The 18,623-nt window shown below is 35.3% G+C and overlaps 2 pseudogenes; one reads left to right on the forward strand and one right to left on the reverse strand.

Moving 5' to 3' along the window:
- Positions 1 to 265: 265 nt before the first annotated feature.
- Positions 266 to 18,623, reverse strand: part of LOC143410764 (kynureninase-like) — a 195,965-nt pseudogene continuing 177,607 nt past the window's right edge.
- Positions 16,630 to 16,918, forward strand: LOC143409719 (large ribosomal subunit protein eL42-like; annotated as a pseudogene).

Raw genomic sequence — 18,623 nt, forward strand, 5'->3', positions numbered from 1 at the left:
CATATAACCATTTGCTCTAGCTAATTGCAGTGGCTCATTTTAGCATTGAAGCTTCCCTTTTATGACTAAATTTCTTGTTCAACCAATTGAAGTCTTTCAAAAGCGTTTATTTTTGATAAAACATTTTAATGTTAATAGAGTAGTAAAATAATTGCAGTCCAATCCTGATTCCCATTGGATAGCATCTTAGAAATTTCTGTAAATTTTTCATACTATGAAAATGCATTTATTTGTTCATCACCAAAGAAGAATTTGAAGATGGTACTCACGTAGGTTTTATTGTGTGGGCATGCTTTTCATGGACAAAGACACCAGCAAGACTTCCTGCTCCTGCATTTAAATACTGGATGGAAAATAAGTTAAATTTTATGAATCTACCTAAATATATTAAAATAAACAATATCATAGTTTTTAAATAAAAATATAACATTTTACTTTAAAATTTTTGAACTTTTGAAATAAAACAGAATCCTGGGGAATCTTATTAAATGAAAACCTAATGAAAATTTGTATTGTTAGGTTGATAACAAAACTGGTCTTTTTAAAAGTTTGATCAAATTTTTCCTCAGTTAGTAGATAGTTCCATTGAGGTCTAATTTCAAAGCTCCCATATTTAAATTATTTTGCCACAAGAATATTGAAATAATAACAAAAGCATCACATTTTAAAATGCCTATATTAAATTTGTTTTATTTTCACCTATTAATTAAATTTTCTTCAAATACCAAGCTGATTGCCTAAGGATTATATTTACATATGTAGAAATTTCACAGCTTACTAATACTAAGAATCCTAATCAATTTGAATTAAGTTCTAATTGTGGGACTCTTTCTCTAGAACCTTTTGATTTTTTCATAACAGCTTAGGAATTAAAGAAATAAGTTCTCTGTAATGATGGAAGTGCTAAAATTAAATATCATATCATTCTTCATACAATTCTACTTATAACCCAAATCAGACCATACAGTAATGAAAGAAATGGAGCAAAGTAACTTCAATCTTTGAAATTGGCCCATGGAGCCAGTTTTTCCTTTAGATTAATATCAATGTTAAATAAAAGGCTATAAATATGTTAAATTGTTTTTACCTTGTAGGAACACCAGCAGGCAAAATCGACTCCCCAGTCATGTAAGTGGAGTTCAACGTTTCCAACTGCATTTGCCAGATCAAAGCCAACAAAACAACCCTAAGAAAGAACATGAAAAAATCTTAATTTATTGCAATGATTAAAAACAGTAATACAAATATCTTTAAGTAAATTTTTAGCAAATTTTTATGCCATAAGTCATGGTTCATCCTTTGATTCACAAAGGCTATTCTCCCCCCTCTTCTTCACTAGGTTGACATTTGCACCAACAATCTAAAATCTGGCACCTTAGCAGAACACAAAGCATTAGCACCAGACTGTATCAGAAGTCACTGCATTTGTCCCACCACTCACTAGGGGGAAAGAGAGCGTTCACCTAAAATTATGCTTACTAAAGCTACAAAAAGGATCAATTTTTATTAAACAAGAGTGACTTGTTTCTCATGTTTTTAATGTTTGATGTGTGACCACATTTAGAAATAGGATGGTGACCACAAAGGAATGCACTGGTGTAATTGGTTGAGTTGTTAGCTTAACTAGTCACTTTAAAATTTCATGGATGGAGAACCAGTTTTGCATGAAAAAGCAAGTGATAGACAAACACTTGTGATTCATACTGGGTATCTGAAGGACATTCTTTTGAAAATGTATAGTTTCACTTGAAGGAAAATAGCCTGTAGTATTTTTACTCAAGTGATAAAATTACTTTCCTAGACCAACTAGAATTGTGGAAAACTGGTATCCACTTCTCTGAGCATGATTATTTCCCAGTATTGAGATATATCTGATAAATTTAGTCACAAAGTATAATTTTAAAAATGTTTATAATTAAATGTCAATATTTAGAAAAAATATATAATTCAATGAACCAATATTTTCCAAATGATCAATGCTTGATGTTACAAATCATGTATAGATTCAATATATAACATATTCAGTATAATCATATTTAATATACATCATTGGATTTTAATATAATAAGGTACATTAAGTTTAGTGATTTCAGTGATTTTTCTTCACATTCCATAAAGCAACACCTAAGAAGTTCTCACTTGTCAAGGTTTAGTGCAATATCAAAGAAAATTCACAATTTACTAAAAGGGCTGTTAAGCCACTTTTTGCCTTTCACAACAATATATCTGCATGAGTACCAATTATTTTATATAATTCACCATGAAGAGAAAAACAAAGATTCAATGGAGAAGAAGCAGGTATAAAATGTCAGCTGTCATTTGTCAGATGTTAATGAATTCACCAAGAACTCTTTTTTTAGCTTGTTTGTTCTAGAAAACTTAATTTTTATAACAATATAATCTTTTATATTGAATTGTATATTTTTTAATTGTAGTTGGACACAATACCTTTATTTTATTCATTTTTTATGTGGTGCTGAGGATCAAACCCAGGGTCTCGCATGTGCTAGGCAAGCGCTCTACGGCTGAGCCACAATCCCAGCGCAATAATGTATTCGTTATGTTAGTAAGTAATAAGCTTGCAGTTATTCTAAAATAAAGACACTTGAAAATTCTGTTTTAATTGCAAACACTTTAAATATAAATAGGTCTAAACACATCAAGTTCTCTTTGAGATTCTTGATGATTGTTAAAAGTGTGTGATGGATTGGATATGAGGTGTCCTCCTAAAGCTCATGTGTGAGGAAATGTAAGAGTGTTCAGAAGTGAAATTATTAGATTATGAGAGTTGTAATATACTCTGTGGATTAACCCACTGATGTGGATTAACTGGGTGGTAACACAGGGTGTGGCTGGAGGAAGAAGGTAAACAAGAGCATGCCTTTTAGGTTTATATTTTGTCCCTGGTAAGCAGAGCAATCTCTCTCTCTCTCTCTCTCTCTCTCTCTCTCTCTCTCTCTCTCTGCTTTTTGACCCCATGTCCTGATTTGATTTTCTCCACTATGACCTTCTGCCATGATGTTCTGCCTATTGGCCACAGAGCTATGGAGTCAGCTGATTATGGACTCAACCTCAGAAACTATGAGAAAAAATAAACCTTTTCTCCTCTTAAGTTGTTTCTGCAGGGTCTTTTGGCCAGAATGATGCAACAGCTTATTAAAACAAAGTATAAAGGTTTTCCATTTCTAAAAAGCTTCAGAAGTCTCACTTTAGTACAAGCCAGTTATCCAAGTACACACACTGTGGTCAGTTTCACTAATAGTTCTGATGCTTTGCTCTTTTTTGTATCCAAATACTTTGCTCTATAACTTTTCAGGTACTTCCATTGTGGGAAATGTGTAATTTTCTGCTGGTGGTCTCAGTCATCTGATTTGTTTGACCAAAAGAATAATGCTATCACATGTAAAAAAGCAAAATAAAACAAACAAACAACAACAAAAGGAGTCTCCAAAACAACCTGTGTGGACTGGAGTTGTAGTTCAGTGGCAGAGCATTTGCCTAATGTAATGAGGCACTGAGTTCGATCCTCAGCACCACTAATAAATAAATTAAAAAATAAACAAACAAATAAATAAATAAAGGTATTGTGTCCATCTACAACTAAACATATTTAAGAAGGAGGAGGAGCAGGAGGAGGAGGAGGAGGAGAAGGAGGGAAAAACCACCTGTGTGACTTAGCTTGCTGCTCTCTTAGGGAAGGACTTGCTTTGGTCAATCTGCCAGCCCATAAGGAAAAGAAATTTCTTCACCTGAGCTCAGCCTGTGTCTCCTGCATTACTACACCACTTGGTTGGCAACAGATGCATAAGAGAAGTTATCTGACATTATCAGGACCTCTCCAGCCAAGTCCTGAGTAGATCAGCTGACACCAAGGTGACCCATAGATGACTGATTATTATTTCAAGGTAGCTGGTTCTCAAATAGTTTGTTACACAGCATTTTTATGGCAAGAACTAATAATACATACACTCCGTTCAAAAAGGGCAAGACATAATTTACCTGGTCTTAGGAATTGTAGCTGACATTCCAAGATGATCATAAAATGGGAGGTTAGAATCAGTTACTCTTGAGTTCCTTTTAGTTTGCCTGTTGGAACGAGCATTTATCTATCCTCAGCACTAAAGATATATATAATACAGACCGTAAAAGCTGTTTTATCTAATCTTCAAATTTTTCAAAATCAGGAGCTTTCTATTCAACGATACAAGGAAAAGTTCATATTGTTTGGGAGAGAATTACAAAGATAATTTTGACTCCATGTGCTTTCCTTACATATTGGCTCCAGACCCTAACACTTCTTTTTAAAAAAAAAAAAAAATTCTTTATTTTCTATTTTTCCCACATTTTTAAATTGGTGCATTAGAGTTGTACATATTGATGGGATTTATTGTTACATATTTATATGTAACAATATATGCACACAATATAACAATATAACTTAGCCAATGTCACTCCTCAGCATTTCCCCCTTCCTTCCCTACCTCCCACTCCTTGGTCCCTTTCTTCTATTGATCTTCTTTTGATTTTTAGGAGATCCATCCATACCTTTATTTTCTTTTTGTTCCATTCTAGCTTCCTCATATGAGACAAAACATACAACCCATAACCTTCTGATTTAGACCTTTTTCACTAAACATGATGGTCTCTAGTTCCATCCATTTTCATGGAAATGTCATAATTTTATTTTTCTTTAGGGCTGAATACACCATTGTGTATATAGACTACATGTTATTTATCCACTCATACACTGTTAGATACCTCGGTGAGTTCCATAGTTTTGACTATTGTGAATTGTGCTGTTATAAATATAAGTATGTATGTATCATTGTAGTAAGATGACTTTAATTCTTCAAGGTAAATACCCCAAAGTGGTGTATCTGTAGCCCCTAACCACCTCTCAGGCTCCAACTGTTCTTGGTTATTTACTTACCATGTGGTTTCAAGCATTTTGAGTGTATTAGTGGAAATTCACGCTGTTATAGAAAAGAAAGCAGATTTCTTTCTACTAAATCCCCAGACAATGGAACAACGAATAACTACTATCCAAATTGTACTCAAGTAGTAACTTTCTAATTTAATTGCTTATGATCAAAATCATTTGACTTTCTCCATATTGAAACATTAAGATTTTTTCCTAGAAGACTAAATGATTCCTTCCATATAAAAATCACTTTGTACATGAACTTGAGTTTAAAAAGAAAAACTGATAATTCCTTTCTGTTTTATCTCTGATTTCATCCACTGTTGGTTTACCATTAGCACATAAACACATTGAAACTTTAGATTCCCTGCACCATCTAAGGAAAACTTTTATTGACTATGGTCATCTTTATCATCTCCTCCTCCTCCTCCTCCTTCTCTTCCTCCTTCTCCTCCTCCTCCCCCTCCTCCCCCTCCTCCTCCTCCTTCTCTTCCTCCTTCTCCTCCTCCCCCTCCTCCTCTTCCTCCTCCTCCTCCTCCTCCTCCTCCTCCTCCTCCTCCTCCTCCTCCTCCTTCTCCTTCTCCTCTTCCTTCTTCTTCAAACCAGTGATTTAACTCAGGAGTGTTTTACCACTGAGCTACACTCCCCTCTTTTTTATTTTACTTTTTAAAATTTTTGAGATAGGGTCTTCCTAAATTGTGTAGGGCCTCACTAAGTTGTTGAGGATGGCCTTAAACTTACCATACTCCTGCCTCAGTCTCCCAAGTTGCTGGGATTACAGGTGTGCATTACCATGCCTGACTGAGATAACGTTCTTGACACAAATAATTTTGCAGGATCAATTTTTGAGTTTTTCAAACACCATTTAAATATGAATAACCCCCAATTTTCTTTTTATTGCAGGTGCTTTCCCTATAGCAGAGATATGTAAACAATAAACTATTTGTATATAAAAAATTATATTGGAATACCATGAATGCCAGTCTTGTCTGTTTAATACAGATATGGTTTCTTTATGGCAGTGGAACTGAATAACTACATCAGACATCATATGATCCACATGGCCTAAAACATTTACTATGTTGTCTATAGCAGAGAAAAGGTACTTACTGCTACCCTGTGGCATTAGTTTCCCAAACAAAAACTCAATATATTGTAAAGTTGGCTAATTAAAAACTGTACTCATTATAGTATGATGGCATCTAGTATTTCACAGGGACAAAAAATTTCTTAACTGGTTTTATTATTGTTGCTTTTCTGGGGTTCCAGATATTTTGTACTTTTTTCTTACCAAAAAGTTGAATTATAAATGTTATATTAATAAGAGAGTTTCTCTGTGCTTATGTAACTTTTGAGAATGATAGAGAAGAAATATAATTAATTTTCATCCAGAATTAGAGGTAATCAAAGTTGTAGAACAATATTGAGGTTTGATAGTCATTATATACTTAGTTTGTTTGTGTTTTAAGATGGACATGAAGTACTGGAATTCCATTTGGAAAAAGTTAAAGCTTTCTCTGAATTTGATATCCTTTTCCTACTGAATAACATTTCTAATAAGAACAATGATATTTTATTAAGCACTTTTTAACTAAACGTTTCATACATATGTTTTTTTACAACTCAACTTTTCTTAGAAAACTCAAGGATAGGAAAGGCAGTGCTTTTATTTCATTATTAGTTATTTATAAAAAAAAGATACCAAGAAACCACAAAACTTCACCTAGTAGATCCCATTATTAAAAGTCCTGTGGCCACAGCTGTGGTATCACATCAAAAAATCACTTGCAGCTTCTACAATATGTTTTAATGCATGTATAGTTCTTTTCGTATGGATGGCAGAAAGCATGAATTATTAAAATGGGACTGTTTGGAAGAAAAGATTGGAAGATGCAAACTTGAGATTACCACAAAGTGATTTTACAAAAGTGTCACTAGATGGCAGCATCTTAAAAATAAAGAATAAAACTGAATGACTCCCAAACTACAGTCATCCTGGTAGATATTTTCATTATTCTACCTGTAAGAGTAGTTACACTGTGTACATAGCCACAAACAGATACTCTGCACTTGATTTCCTCCTTTATGCAATTTTTAAAATAAAAATATTTATCAACTCATTTTTATTTATAATTACCCATAGGTGTTTATACTCACATCAATGCAACCCATAATAACATAGAAGTGTTCAGTCAACACATTATCACACTTTATAGTCAATCCCTAAACAATTGCAGTAATTTTTCAACTAATCTGTAAACTCACAACCTGTCTTATTCTAAGCAACTCTCTAATTCACACATTTGAATAGAAAGGATTCCCAGATTCCAAGAAAGTGCCTGCATTATGTTCTAAATAAAACTCAAAATCCTTGGTATGGCTCTTTATACTCTTAAATCCTGGTCTCTTCTAGCTCTTTTGCCTCAGAGTCCCCACACCACTCTCCCTTAATTTGCAAATGTGGCTTCTTTTTTCTCATTTGCTAGGTACTATGTTTTGAATGTCTACAACGACTATATGTGTTGGGAACTCAATCCCAAATTCAAATTAATGATATTTGGAGGTGAAGCCTTTGGTGGTGACTATAATTTGAGAAGGTCAGGAGAATGAGGCCCTCGTGATTGCATTACAGCCACTCTAAAGAGAAGAAGAGACACCAAAACTGGCACACTTGCTCTGCATTGTCATGTGATGCCCTCCACTATGCTATGGTGCAGAAAGAAGGTTGTCAGCAGGTGCCAGTGACTTGCTCTTGGACTTCCCAGCCTGCAAGAATCATGAGTTGAATAAAGCTCTATTCCTTATAAACTACCCAGTCTATAGTTTTCACAGAAAATGACCTAAGACACACACCTGCCTAACTCAGATATTGTTCACAAGATAATTTCTACGGGGCAGTTCTTTTGCCATCTCTCTCCTATCTGTCATCCTAGAGCTCTGTTTGTTTACCTCTCTTGCAGCATTTTATAATCTCATTACCTCCTACTTTTGCACAATATGTACCCAAAGTATTGAAAAATAGGTAAATGAATGAACAAATAAATGTGAGCCATTGTGAGCCATCCATGGGCTGTGTGTGTGTGAACTATGTGCGTTTGAGCATATGAGGGGACAGTTTGGCATTGCACGCTCATTGGGCTGTGTAATGCAAATGCCTTTCCTCTAGTTCTACCGTGATCCCACACAGCACCTGAGATGGGTGTGACTTGCCAAGATGTCAGTCAATCTGCTGACAACATAACATCACCAAGCAAGACTCCACCCTTTGAAACTCTACCCCTTGCCTTTTTTGGGTGGGATATTCTATCAAATGTCTTCTACAAAATGAATAGGGGGTTTAGGGGCTGGGGGTTTGCTTTATTGTTCTTTCCAGCACTGCCCAGAGTGGAGCTGACCCTTGGGGTAACTGAGCAGTCCTACCCTGTCCTTAGAAACTCATGTTCGTGTTTTGCGTGGATTCTTTTCTGCATCCAGCTCCTTTGAACCCAGCTCATCTTGCCAGCCCAGCCAGCTGGCAATTAATAAAGACATGCAGTTGTCAACAGATAGTCTTTCAACTGATGTTAAACTTTAAAAGAAGATAATCTGAGGCTGCATGGTGGCACTCACCTGTAATCCCAGGGGCTTGGAAGGCTGAGACAAGAGGATAGCAAGTTTGAAGCCAGCCTCAGCAATGGTGAAGCACTAAGCAACTCAGTGAGGCCCTATCTCTAAATAAAATACAAAAAAAGGGGGCTGGGGATGTGGCTCAGTGGTTGAGTACCCCCACCCCCAATAAAATATTCTTTGAGATTCTGTCTTTCTGATGCTATTTTATTATATACATTACTTGTTCAGATGTGGCTTCTTTTAAAATAAAGTATCTTGGGCAAAAGAGTAGTTAAAAATATGTTCAAAATCCCCCTAAATAAAGAATCACACACGTGCTTTGCTCTTGCCATCTTCCTTATTGCAGCACCAAGGTTTCTTCTAACCAGTTGAGTACTATGATACATATGGATTGGGCTAAACTTTCTAGGGGAAGACCTTATACATTTCCTCTCAATTTTGACTCATTATTTTTCTATTTATTAAAATAAAATACGAAATGGTGTAGCTGACAGTTTTTAAAAGGTATTAAAGTTTGGATAATTTTACAAATTCTGTAACAAATTGACTCTTGACTGTTATTATTCAGTTAATTTTATTTTTCACCTTAAAAACTTCTCTGAATTCTAAAGACCATTAATAAGTGGCAGATTTAATTATAAGGGTAAATATGCTCTGGTATGCTTGTGGATTCTTGAAAAAACAAAATATTAAAGTAGGTAAATAGCCTTTGTCCAAACCACTTAATTAACCACCCATTATTGTAGCCCTGTAGTCCCTGGGAGGTGCCTGTAAGGCATGCCTATGGCTATTCATAAATTCAGTCACTGAACGTACACTGCTAGACACTGCTCAGACAACAGTGGATGTGATAGTCCCCTCATCAGTTTCACTAACTTTATGGTGGGTGAATTCCAGTTTCCCCATAGTCCCTTGGATGCTATTAATTTCCACTAGATGGTACTCCTATGTGACCTTCTTATGACTGAGACTGCAGCTTCTACATCATACCACGAGCAAAGTCTTTAGGTATTCTTTTGCTTATACAAAAGCAATAGGAAATAATGATAGGACTACACTGATATAAATTTTAAAAATATTATTTTAAGAAGAAAGGGTGTGATGGAAAATTTAAGGTAATGTTTTTTTCCAATATTATTTATAACTTTTTTCCAAATTATAGGGAAACCAGATATGTGGTGTACAACTATAACCCAGCTACTCAGGAGGCTGAGATAGAAGAATTGCAGGTTTGAAGCCATCCTGGGCAACTTAATGAGGCTCTGTCTCAAAATAAAAATACACAAAAGAGAACTCTTAGCTTGTGCAAAACCCTTGGATCAACCTCCAGCACTGGGCGGGGGGTGGGGGTGGGGATGTTATAGGGAAGTGTGTGAGTGAGCACTTGACATGCTGATTGACTCTATATAAATGAGTAGACAAACGGTGTATTAACAATAATACACCTTTGGCTAGTCAACTATGATATTAGGACTTCCCTAAGAAGTCCACAATTAGGGATTTGCTGGATGATGTTAGCAAGAAATGAAGAGTAGGACATAAGGTTTCTTATCAGAAAGAGCATTTAACTTTTCAAAATACATTCAAGTGTTATGGTTAAAAAGTGTACATAGATGCTATGTTAAAAACAAAAACAGTCAATTTGGGTAAGAGGGCTTCTAGCAGCTCTTTAAATATCTCATTTCTGAGTGAATTAAAGTACTTCCTTTCATGCAGACTTCATATATCAGTGCTTTCAAAAATCCCTGTTCTTTTTCCTTTTCTTCTGACTCTGTTTATAAGAAGCAACTAAGTATTATTTTGTATTAGGTTCATTCTGTACTAAAAATCAATGTGTTATATGGGTCACAATTTCTTTCCAAAAATTAGTTTGGAAATAGAAGATACTGTTTTCTGCTACTTTTTAGTGCTTTATGTTCAGCCTTTACTTATTTATGCCAATAACTCAGTAAGAATAGGAAGTCTTCCCTATTAAAATAGAAAACAATACAGAATGAAATAAACATACCAAGGGAAAGAGACAAGATACAATCTTTCACGTGGAGCTCCAAGAAGACTTTAGAAACCAAACAGCATGGCAGCCAGAATCAAAGGGTAATTTTCTGCAAGGCAGAGCTCTCATGCTACTTGGTTATATTAGTCCTAAAGCTCTTATAGATAATACATGAGACCAAAAAAAAAAAGTATATCATAACATACATTGCAGAAAAAATAATCCACACAGCATTTTATCCAGGAATCCCACAATGTGATAATTTTAAATGTTTGTAATGAAGTTCAGGAGCAAACAGAAATAGCAACAAGGTAAACTAGGACAGCTGACAAAATTTCATCTTAATACTTTTGATGAATTACTCTAAGAGTAAGATGTGATAGCCAGGTAAAGTTAGGCATATCTTTAATCCCAGCTACGCAGAAGGCTGAGGCAGGAAGATCACAAGTTCCAGGTCAACATGGGCAATTTAGCAAATCTCTCTCTCAAAAATCAAAAATAAAAAGGCTGAGGATGCCTCCCAGTGATACCCCTTGCCATTAAAAAAAATAGATTAAGGTCTAGTAACTTTAAATGTATATCTTGTGTATTGAGAAATATTACAAACATTATACACAATAAGTTGACTAGAAAATCCTTTGTCCTTGAGCTGCTGATTGATATCACTTAGCATGTGCTAACAGAGGAGACAACAGGACTTTATAAAGTGAACAATGGTCATTTACACACACTCATGGGTTCATGTTAAGGAGTTAGCTGCTGTGAATATACTTGGGATTTTCCAGAAAGTTTGATTTTAAACATAAGAAATAAAAAAAAGAGCAATTGGAATTAAAAAGTCTGTCATAAAAAAGTGTAAATAGAAATCTGCACAGAAATCAAGGGACTTGTTGTATTAAAAAAATATTACCTATAACTTGGAATCAGAGCAAAGTGAGAATAAACATTTTAACCTGGTGATTTAAAAACTCTGGCTGTATTCAAGGATAAGCTAAAAAATAAAAATGAAATTCTTCCTGAAGTAGGCACTTATTTGTCAACCTGTGCAAATTACATTAACAAAATATTAGAGTAACATAGTATTAAGATTTTATTTCTTATCAAACTACATTCATCTATATCAAGCCATCCTTGATATTTTTATAAGGTGCAGTAACTTATTGCTATAGTTACCATAAAGGAAAATATGATGGAAGTTTCTTGTTGAAAAATAAATCAACAGGGCATAAGATGTTGGAAAGAAAAGAGAGGACAAAAGCAAGTCAGGGACCTTGACTTTGGATGAAAGCCCTGGATTCATGAATGAGGATGGTAGACTTTGACTCAGATGTTGAAGGTGGCCAAGCTATCACAATTTCTGGAGAACTTTCTGGGCTCAATTTATTTGTCAAAAGGGTACTTTTGCATATTTTTGAAATTAATACATGTAATCTAAGAGATTATTTGATTTTTAGGAGTTTACCAGTAATGAGATGTACATAACTAGTCAGTTACACTGCGGGAAAAATTGATATGGAACAATCTGGCACCAACGTTACGTTATGTTCCCTAATTATGAGAAAAGATGCCGCCAAAAGGAAATAACAGGTTTTGAACCTCAGTGGGAATGTATCTCCTTGAGCCAATTCAGAGGATGTGGTTTTGGACCAGTCATAAGGATAAATGAATCTGAACATGCATAACTATAATTTCTGTTGTGTTAAACTAAGACACATTAGTGGATCTTTCTTTAAAGCAGTGTTTGAAGAAATTTTCTATGTATCTCATCAGTCAGAATCTGTGCTTTTTAAAGGCAGAATTTTTTTTCTCATTCCCTATATTTTCCATCTTTTTAAAAGCAATAATTACATCAACTATAGAGAGAGAGGTCTCCAATTTAAAAAAAAAAAAGTAAGAAAAAATGGAGGGTGTTACATATTTTTTTCTTTGACTTTTATAAATACTCTTTGCCATTACATGATTAATTTGCATATATAAAAGGAGACAATGCAGGGGAAAGTTCTCTCCCAGTCAATGCAAAGAACTTGGGCATCAGCATCAGTAGATGCCAGTTCCAGGTTTCACTGGCTGGTTAAGTTGCCAAGCAAAAGTGCTTCACCTCACTCATGCTCAGTTGTCTCTGCTGAGACATAGTGAAGGCTGTTGACTATTAAAGTTGCTGGAAAATATAAGTGTAGTGTGGCACATGTCAAGTGTCTGCAGCTCTGTAGGCTATTAGCAATAGCTAATATTATTGCCATTTGTACAATGTATGATTTCAGAAATAGATCTTCATTTTAGTTCTATTTTTAAAGTGTAGATATTGAGGGTGGGAATATGGCTCAGTAGCAGAGCACTTGCCTAGCTGGCATAAGGGCCTGGGTTCCATGTAAGAGGGAGTGACTGAGGGAGGGAGGGAGAGAAGAAAGGAGGAATGAATTAAGGAAAGAGAAAGAAAGGGAAGGGAGATATTGATGAGACTGGCAAATTCAGAAATAGGAAGTGAGAGAAGGAGAGAAGGGGAACACTTTCTTACTGAAATTTAATGTGTAAATTGAGAAGAAATGAGACAGAGATAATAGCTGTGTGGAGAGTAAGAATAGAGGTTTTGGGAGACCTGGAAAGAAAAACCAGCTGTATGAAGTGGCTCATACTTATAATCCCAGAAACTCTGGAGGTGAGGCAGGAGGATTGTAAGTTTGGGGCTAGCCTAGGCAATTTAGTGAGCTCCTGTCTCCAAACAATAAAGTAATTTTAAAAAAAGGTCTGGGGAGGAGTTTTCATGAATTCTCCCAGAAGCCACCGCTCTTCCTCTTCCTGTAAGCGGCCTGAGGTGATCTGTGAAAATGGTCCGCTACTCTCTTGACCCCGAAAACCCCACAAAATCATGCAAATCAAGAGGCTCAAATCTTCGTGTTCACTTTAAGAACACCCGTGAAACTGCCCAAGCCATCAAGGGTATGCATATCCGAAAAGCCACCAAATACCTGAAAGATGTCACATTAAAGAAGCAATGTGTGCCATTCCGGCGTTACAATGGTGGAGTTGGGAGGTGTGCCCAGGCCAAACAGTGGGGCTGGACACAGGGCCGGTGGCCCAAAAAGAGTGCTGAATTTTTGCTGCACATGCTTAAAAATGCAGAGAGTAATGCTGAACTTAAGGGTTTAGACGTAGATTCTCTGGTCATTGAATATATCCAGGTGAACAAAGCACCCAAGATGAGTCGTCGTACTTACAGAGCTCATGGTCGAATTAACCCATACATGAGTTCCTCCTGCCACATTGAGATGATCCTCACTGAAAAGGAACAAATTGTTCCTAAACCAGAAGAGGAGGTTGCACAGAAGAAAAAGATATCCCAGAAGAAGCTAAAGAAACAAAAACTTATGGCATGGGAATAAATTCAACAAAAAATAAATGCAAATAAAAGGAAAAAAAAAAGGCCTGGGGAATGTAGTTTAGTGGGTACAATCCATAGTCAGACACACACACACACACACACACACACACACAAGAAAGTAAAGCAAACCAGTCTTCAGACCTTAAAATTATACTTAGAAGTAGAAAAAAGAGGAAAAGAAAACAATTTCTATAGGACTATTTGATTATTCTCTTCTACAGGCTTTTTCTAGCCTGTGAAGGACCTCACACAAAATAGTTTGTTTTATTTCAGAGGTCCAAAATGGGGAAATAACTTAAGGTAATTTTCCGAGCATAATTTAGTTCACTTAATTTTTAATGACTTAAAAAAATCATTATGTCCTAACTGAGTCAAAGAATACAAATGGAATTTGAAGAAATTTACAAAAAGTATCTCACGTTTCAGAATAAGTAGCCATATAAACCATTCTGCAGAAATTTCAAAATATATTTAATGAACACAGTTCTGCTATTTTTGTTTTGTTTGTTTCATTTTATTTTGTTTTTGGAAAACTGTGATCCATCAAATTAGCCTGACCAACACTTTTGCTGATATACATACTCTTAACCATTTGCTGGCCTAAAAGGTACAGGTACGTGTTTAAAGAAAAATCATTGTGGACAAAGCACTGTCAGGAGTCTGTGAGGTTCTCAGGGTTCATCCTTAATCAGTCACTGAACCGTCTACAGACAATTTAGCTTTCTAAATTGGAGAGTTAACATAGGCACATCCATAATTATAAGGCAATGCAAAAGGTAGTCAGCGAGACATTTTCCATCATGCTATGGAAGTCCAACAGGAAGATAAATTCATCTTGGCACATAGGAGTAAGAAAATTTTAATAATGAAGGTCAAGTGTTTCACATTCAGATTTTTACAAGAGTCATTCAAGTAAAATACGAGTTGGGCCTGTAAAATATACTTCACTTTGCCCTTTACTGCAAGACTGCCACAATATAAGCATGAAAAACAAACATATATTTCATGCTTTTGTTTTGTCATCTCTCTATTTGTTTTTCATGCTTTTGTTTTGTTGCTCATAAACAAAGACACACAAATACACAAATACAAAACATGGAGGCAGAAGGTCTCTTATCTGGACATTCCCTGTGTGTATGGGTGACATTCCCAGGGTCTGGCTTTGATGATACACAAATTATGTGACAAATTATGTAAAGAAAAGCAGTGGGAAATATGATATTGACAATTTAGATATATGCAAAATCACAAAGATTTGAATATTTATGCCACAAGAGTGGCACAAGTGGAAGAGTGATGGTAATCAGCTGGGATAGGTGAGTTCTAGGAAATTCAACCAGGACATGTATTTAACCTATTGCAGCCCTCCTAAGAAAGCATAGCTGACTTTTCAGATGCATGATGACTTTTAACATTTAATTATTAATGTGGGTCAGTTTCATTATAAAGTAGATTTAAAGCACCTACTTAATCTACCCATGATAATTATATAGATGGTATCCATAGTTATGTATGGAGACAGTCCCATTAAGTGTGAGATCAAAGTATACTCTCCCCATAAAATATTTTTTCTACTTATTACTTTATCATTCTCAAAAATCAATTCCTCAACCTAATCTGTTTTTTTTAATATTTAATTTACGTCAAACTTGACAATATTGCATGAAAGTCTATGGGATAATTCTTGAAGATCTCTCTCTTAAATTTGTCCACTTAAAAACAGTTTTTAAAGACAATAAGATAGTTTCTTCTTTTTATGCTACTTTCCTTAGGACAAATTATTTGCTGGGAAGATATGTTCTCCTCAACTCAACTAACTTTTGCCTAATCTTGTTGCCTAAATAATTTAGTGAAAGAATTAGAGTGTGAGGAATTCTATTGGAGAAATCTCTCATATTTTATTGTGGATTTTATTTTCCCATTTAAGATCATTTGGAATTTCCTTTTGATTGCTATGACACAGAGCCTCCTTTTCCATTCTTAAAGAAGTAAGTGAAAAAAAATCAGATGAGTTGTAGGAAATTCAACTATCATACATCAAATGATGTATACATTTCATATTGAAACACTTTCAATTTTTCAGCTTAACATAGACTTAGCCTTCCTTTATTTGTTAAGTGGTATGAAAACTGGAATACTAGAGAAAATATCCTGGCCCTTAAGAAACTAATTTTTTTAATAAAATACTCATCATTTACAGAAACTCTATATGTAATATCTTCTTTGGGAGATACTGAAATTAGATGTTATTAAGCTTGATAAAGAGAAACAGTTATCCTTGATAGCACTGAAGAAAGTGGTTGCAAAATCACAAATTCTGATTGACAACTAAGAGGCTTGATTTTCCCCATATCTGTAATCCTAAAACAACATCTGGATTCCATGTTTCTCTTCCATGGAGAATTAATCATTCTTTCTCCCATGGTTCATTTAGTCAAATCTTAAATAAAACACCTGCTGAAAACTTCTTAGCAATATCTTCAAAAACTTAGGTTCTTGGGGACTGAGCCTCCCTAACATATTTCAGGTTATTGATGTTTGACTCCTGCATGGATGAGTTCAAGGCCATGGGTAATTTATTATACATCTTCTCTTTTCATTTCTTGGAATACTAGGGATTGAAGCAAGAGATGTTCTGTCATTAAGTTACATTCTCAGCCCTTTTTTCTTGTTATTTTGAGACAGGGTCTTTCTTTTATTTTCCTTGCCAATAAGACTCCTGCAAATATGGTGAACATTCCTAAGATCCACTGGATGTTCTATAAGAAATGTAGTGAATGCCAAGGTCATAAAGTGACACAGTACAAGAAGGGCAAGAATTATCTGTATGCACAAGGGAAAATGGCATATGACAGGAAACAGAGTGGCAAAAAGCTAAACTACAAAGAAGGTTGTATTGAGGCTTGACTGTGTTGAGCCTAAGTGCAGATCTAAGAGAATGCTGGCTATTAAGAGATACAAGCATTTGGAACTGGGAAAAGATAAGATGACAAAAGGCCAAGTGATCCAGTTCTAAACTTCATTGTTTCATTACGCTAATAAAATGTTGAGGTTATCTTCACTTAGAGAGAGAGAGAGAGAGAGAGAGAGAGACAGGATCCCACTAAATTGCTGAGGCTTGTCTCCAATTTACAATCTCCTGCCTCAGCCTCCTGAGTAGTTGAAGTTGGGATTATAGTTATGTGCCACGGAGCAGTTTGTTGCTAAATTGCTTGGGTTGAACTCAATATTTTGATTTTCCTACCTCAATCTCTGGAGTCTCAGGGATTACATGCATGTGACATCTTGCCCAGCAAGGTTAATTTATTATGAATAGAAATCCATAAACCATGCCAATTCTTATTATATTTATATACAGTTGTGTTTGATAATAATTTTTCCTAGTCAATTCTTTGCTCACATGATATCATATGCAAATATTTTTGATACTCTTCTATAATAATAGTTCATGAGAGCTCACTCCTTATTTTTAGACCTGGAAAGATAATAGCCAAGCTTTCTGTCAAAAGTTTGATCAGTCATTTATTTATCTCCTAGAAGAATTTCAAAATTGTTCAAGAAAAAAATTATATTTTCCCTGAATTAGATGGTTCATTGAGGCTAATGTTTATATGTGAAGGTTATATGAATGTTACCTGGGTGTCTTTGATTTTACTAAAATACCTTAATAATAATGTCTTCACTTATATTCTGCTGCTGCCTTTTTTATTTTTCTTTAAGAGAGATTTGCTGACCACAAATTTTTGGGATCAAGTGATCCTCCTTCTTTAGCTATCCAAGTAGCTAGAACAAGAGGTACATGTCACTGTACCCAGTGCTTTATTTATTAATTTTTTTCCAGACTGATTGGGCCATGACTGTGATTATTATTCATTAATAATTTAAATAGCTGAGCCATGAGCAGTGGCACATGCCTATAGTTCCAGTAACTCAGCCGCTGAGGCAGAAAGATTGCAAGTTTAAGGCTAGTGTCAGCAACTTAGCAAGACCCTGTCTCAAAGGGGGGAAAAAATACTTGGGATATAGCTCAGATGCAAAACACCTGTGGATTCAATCCCCAGCGCCATAATATAAATAAATAAATAAATAAATAAATAAATAAATAAATAAATAAATAAATAAATAAACAAATAAAGCTTGTGGTTGAGTCTAACAGATGTTTGCACTCAAATAGAAAGTGCCACATGACCCAGTTAGAAACCATGAGATCCTGCGGCTGCACAAATGGGAAACATTGTGCCTTATCAAGCCCAAATTTTTTTCCAACCACTTTTTCCTAGTCCTTCTCTCCTATGGGGCTATAAATGTGAACTCTTTCTTCACCCATGTTCTTTTTTAGCTGCCACTTCAGAAGGCAGTGAGTCACAAGAAGGAATTTGCTAGGTTTTTCTGGGAAAGCTTTAGCACTTCAGATGAAAGGGACAGATGAAGTGGCTGCACTGATACTTCTCCCTTCTTTCTTCTCTTTTTATTAAATAGAAATAAGATGTTTGGATTTGGGACAACTCCACCTTAGGACTGTAATGTGAAAAGTGTGAGAAAACTGAAGAGAAGTCTGGAGATGCCAGTCAGACTACAGCCTCAAGTCTTCTGTGGTTAGAAAAGGAATTCCTTCTTTTTTGGTTGATTTTGTTGGGATGTTGTTTACTGCAGCTGAAATGCTTCCTACCTGATTCAGAAAGATGAAGGGAAAGACAGACTCTAAGAGTGGAATTAAAAAG

The sequence above is a fragment of the Callospermophilus lateralis genome, chromosome 11 (genome assembly GCF_048772815.1).
Source record: "Callospermophilus lateralis isolate mCalLat2 chromosome 11, mCalLat2.hap1, whole genome shotgun sequence".
Lineage (NCBI taxonomy): Eukaryota > Metazoa > Chordata > Mammalia > Rodentia > Sciuridae > Callospermophilus > Callospermophilus lateralis.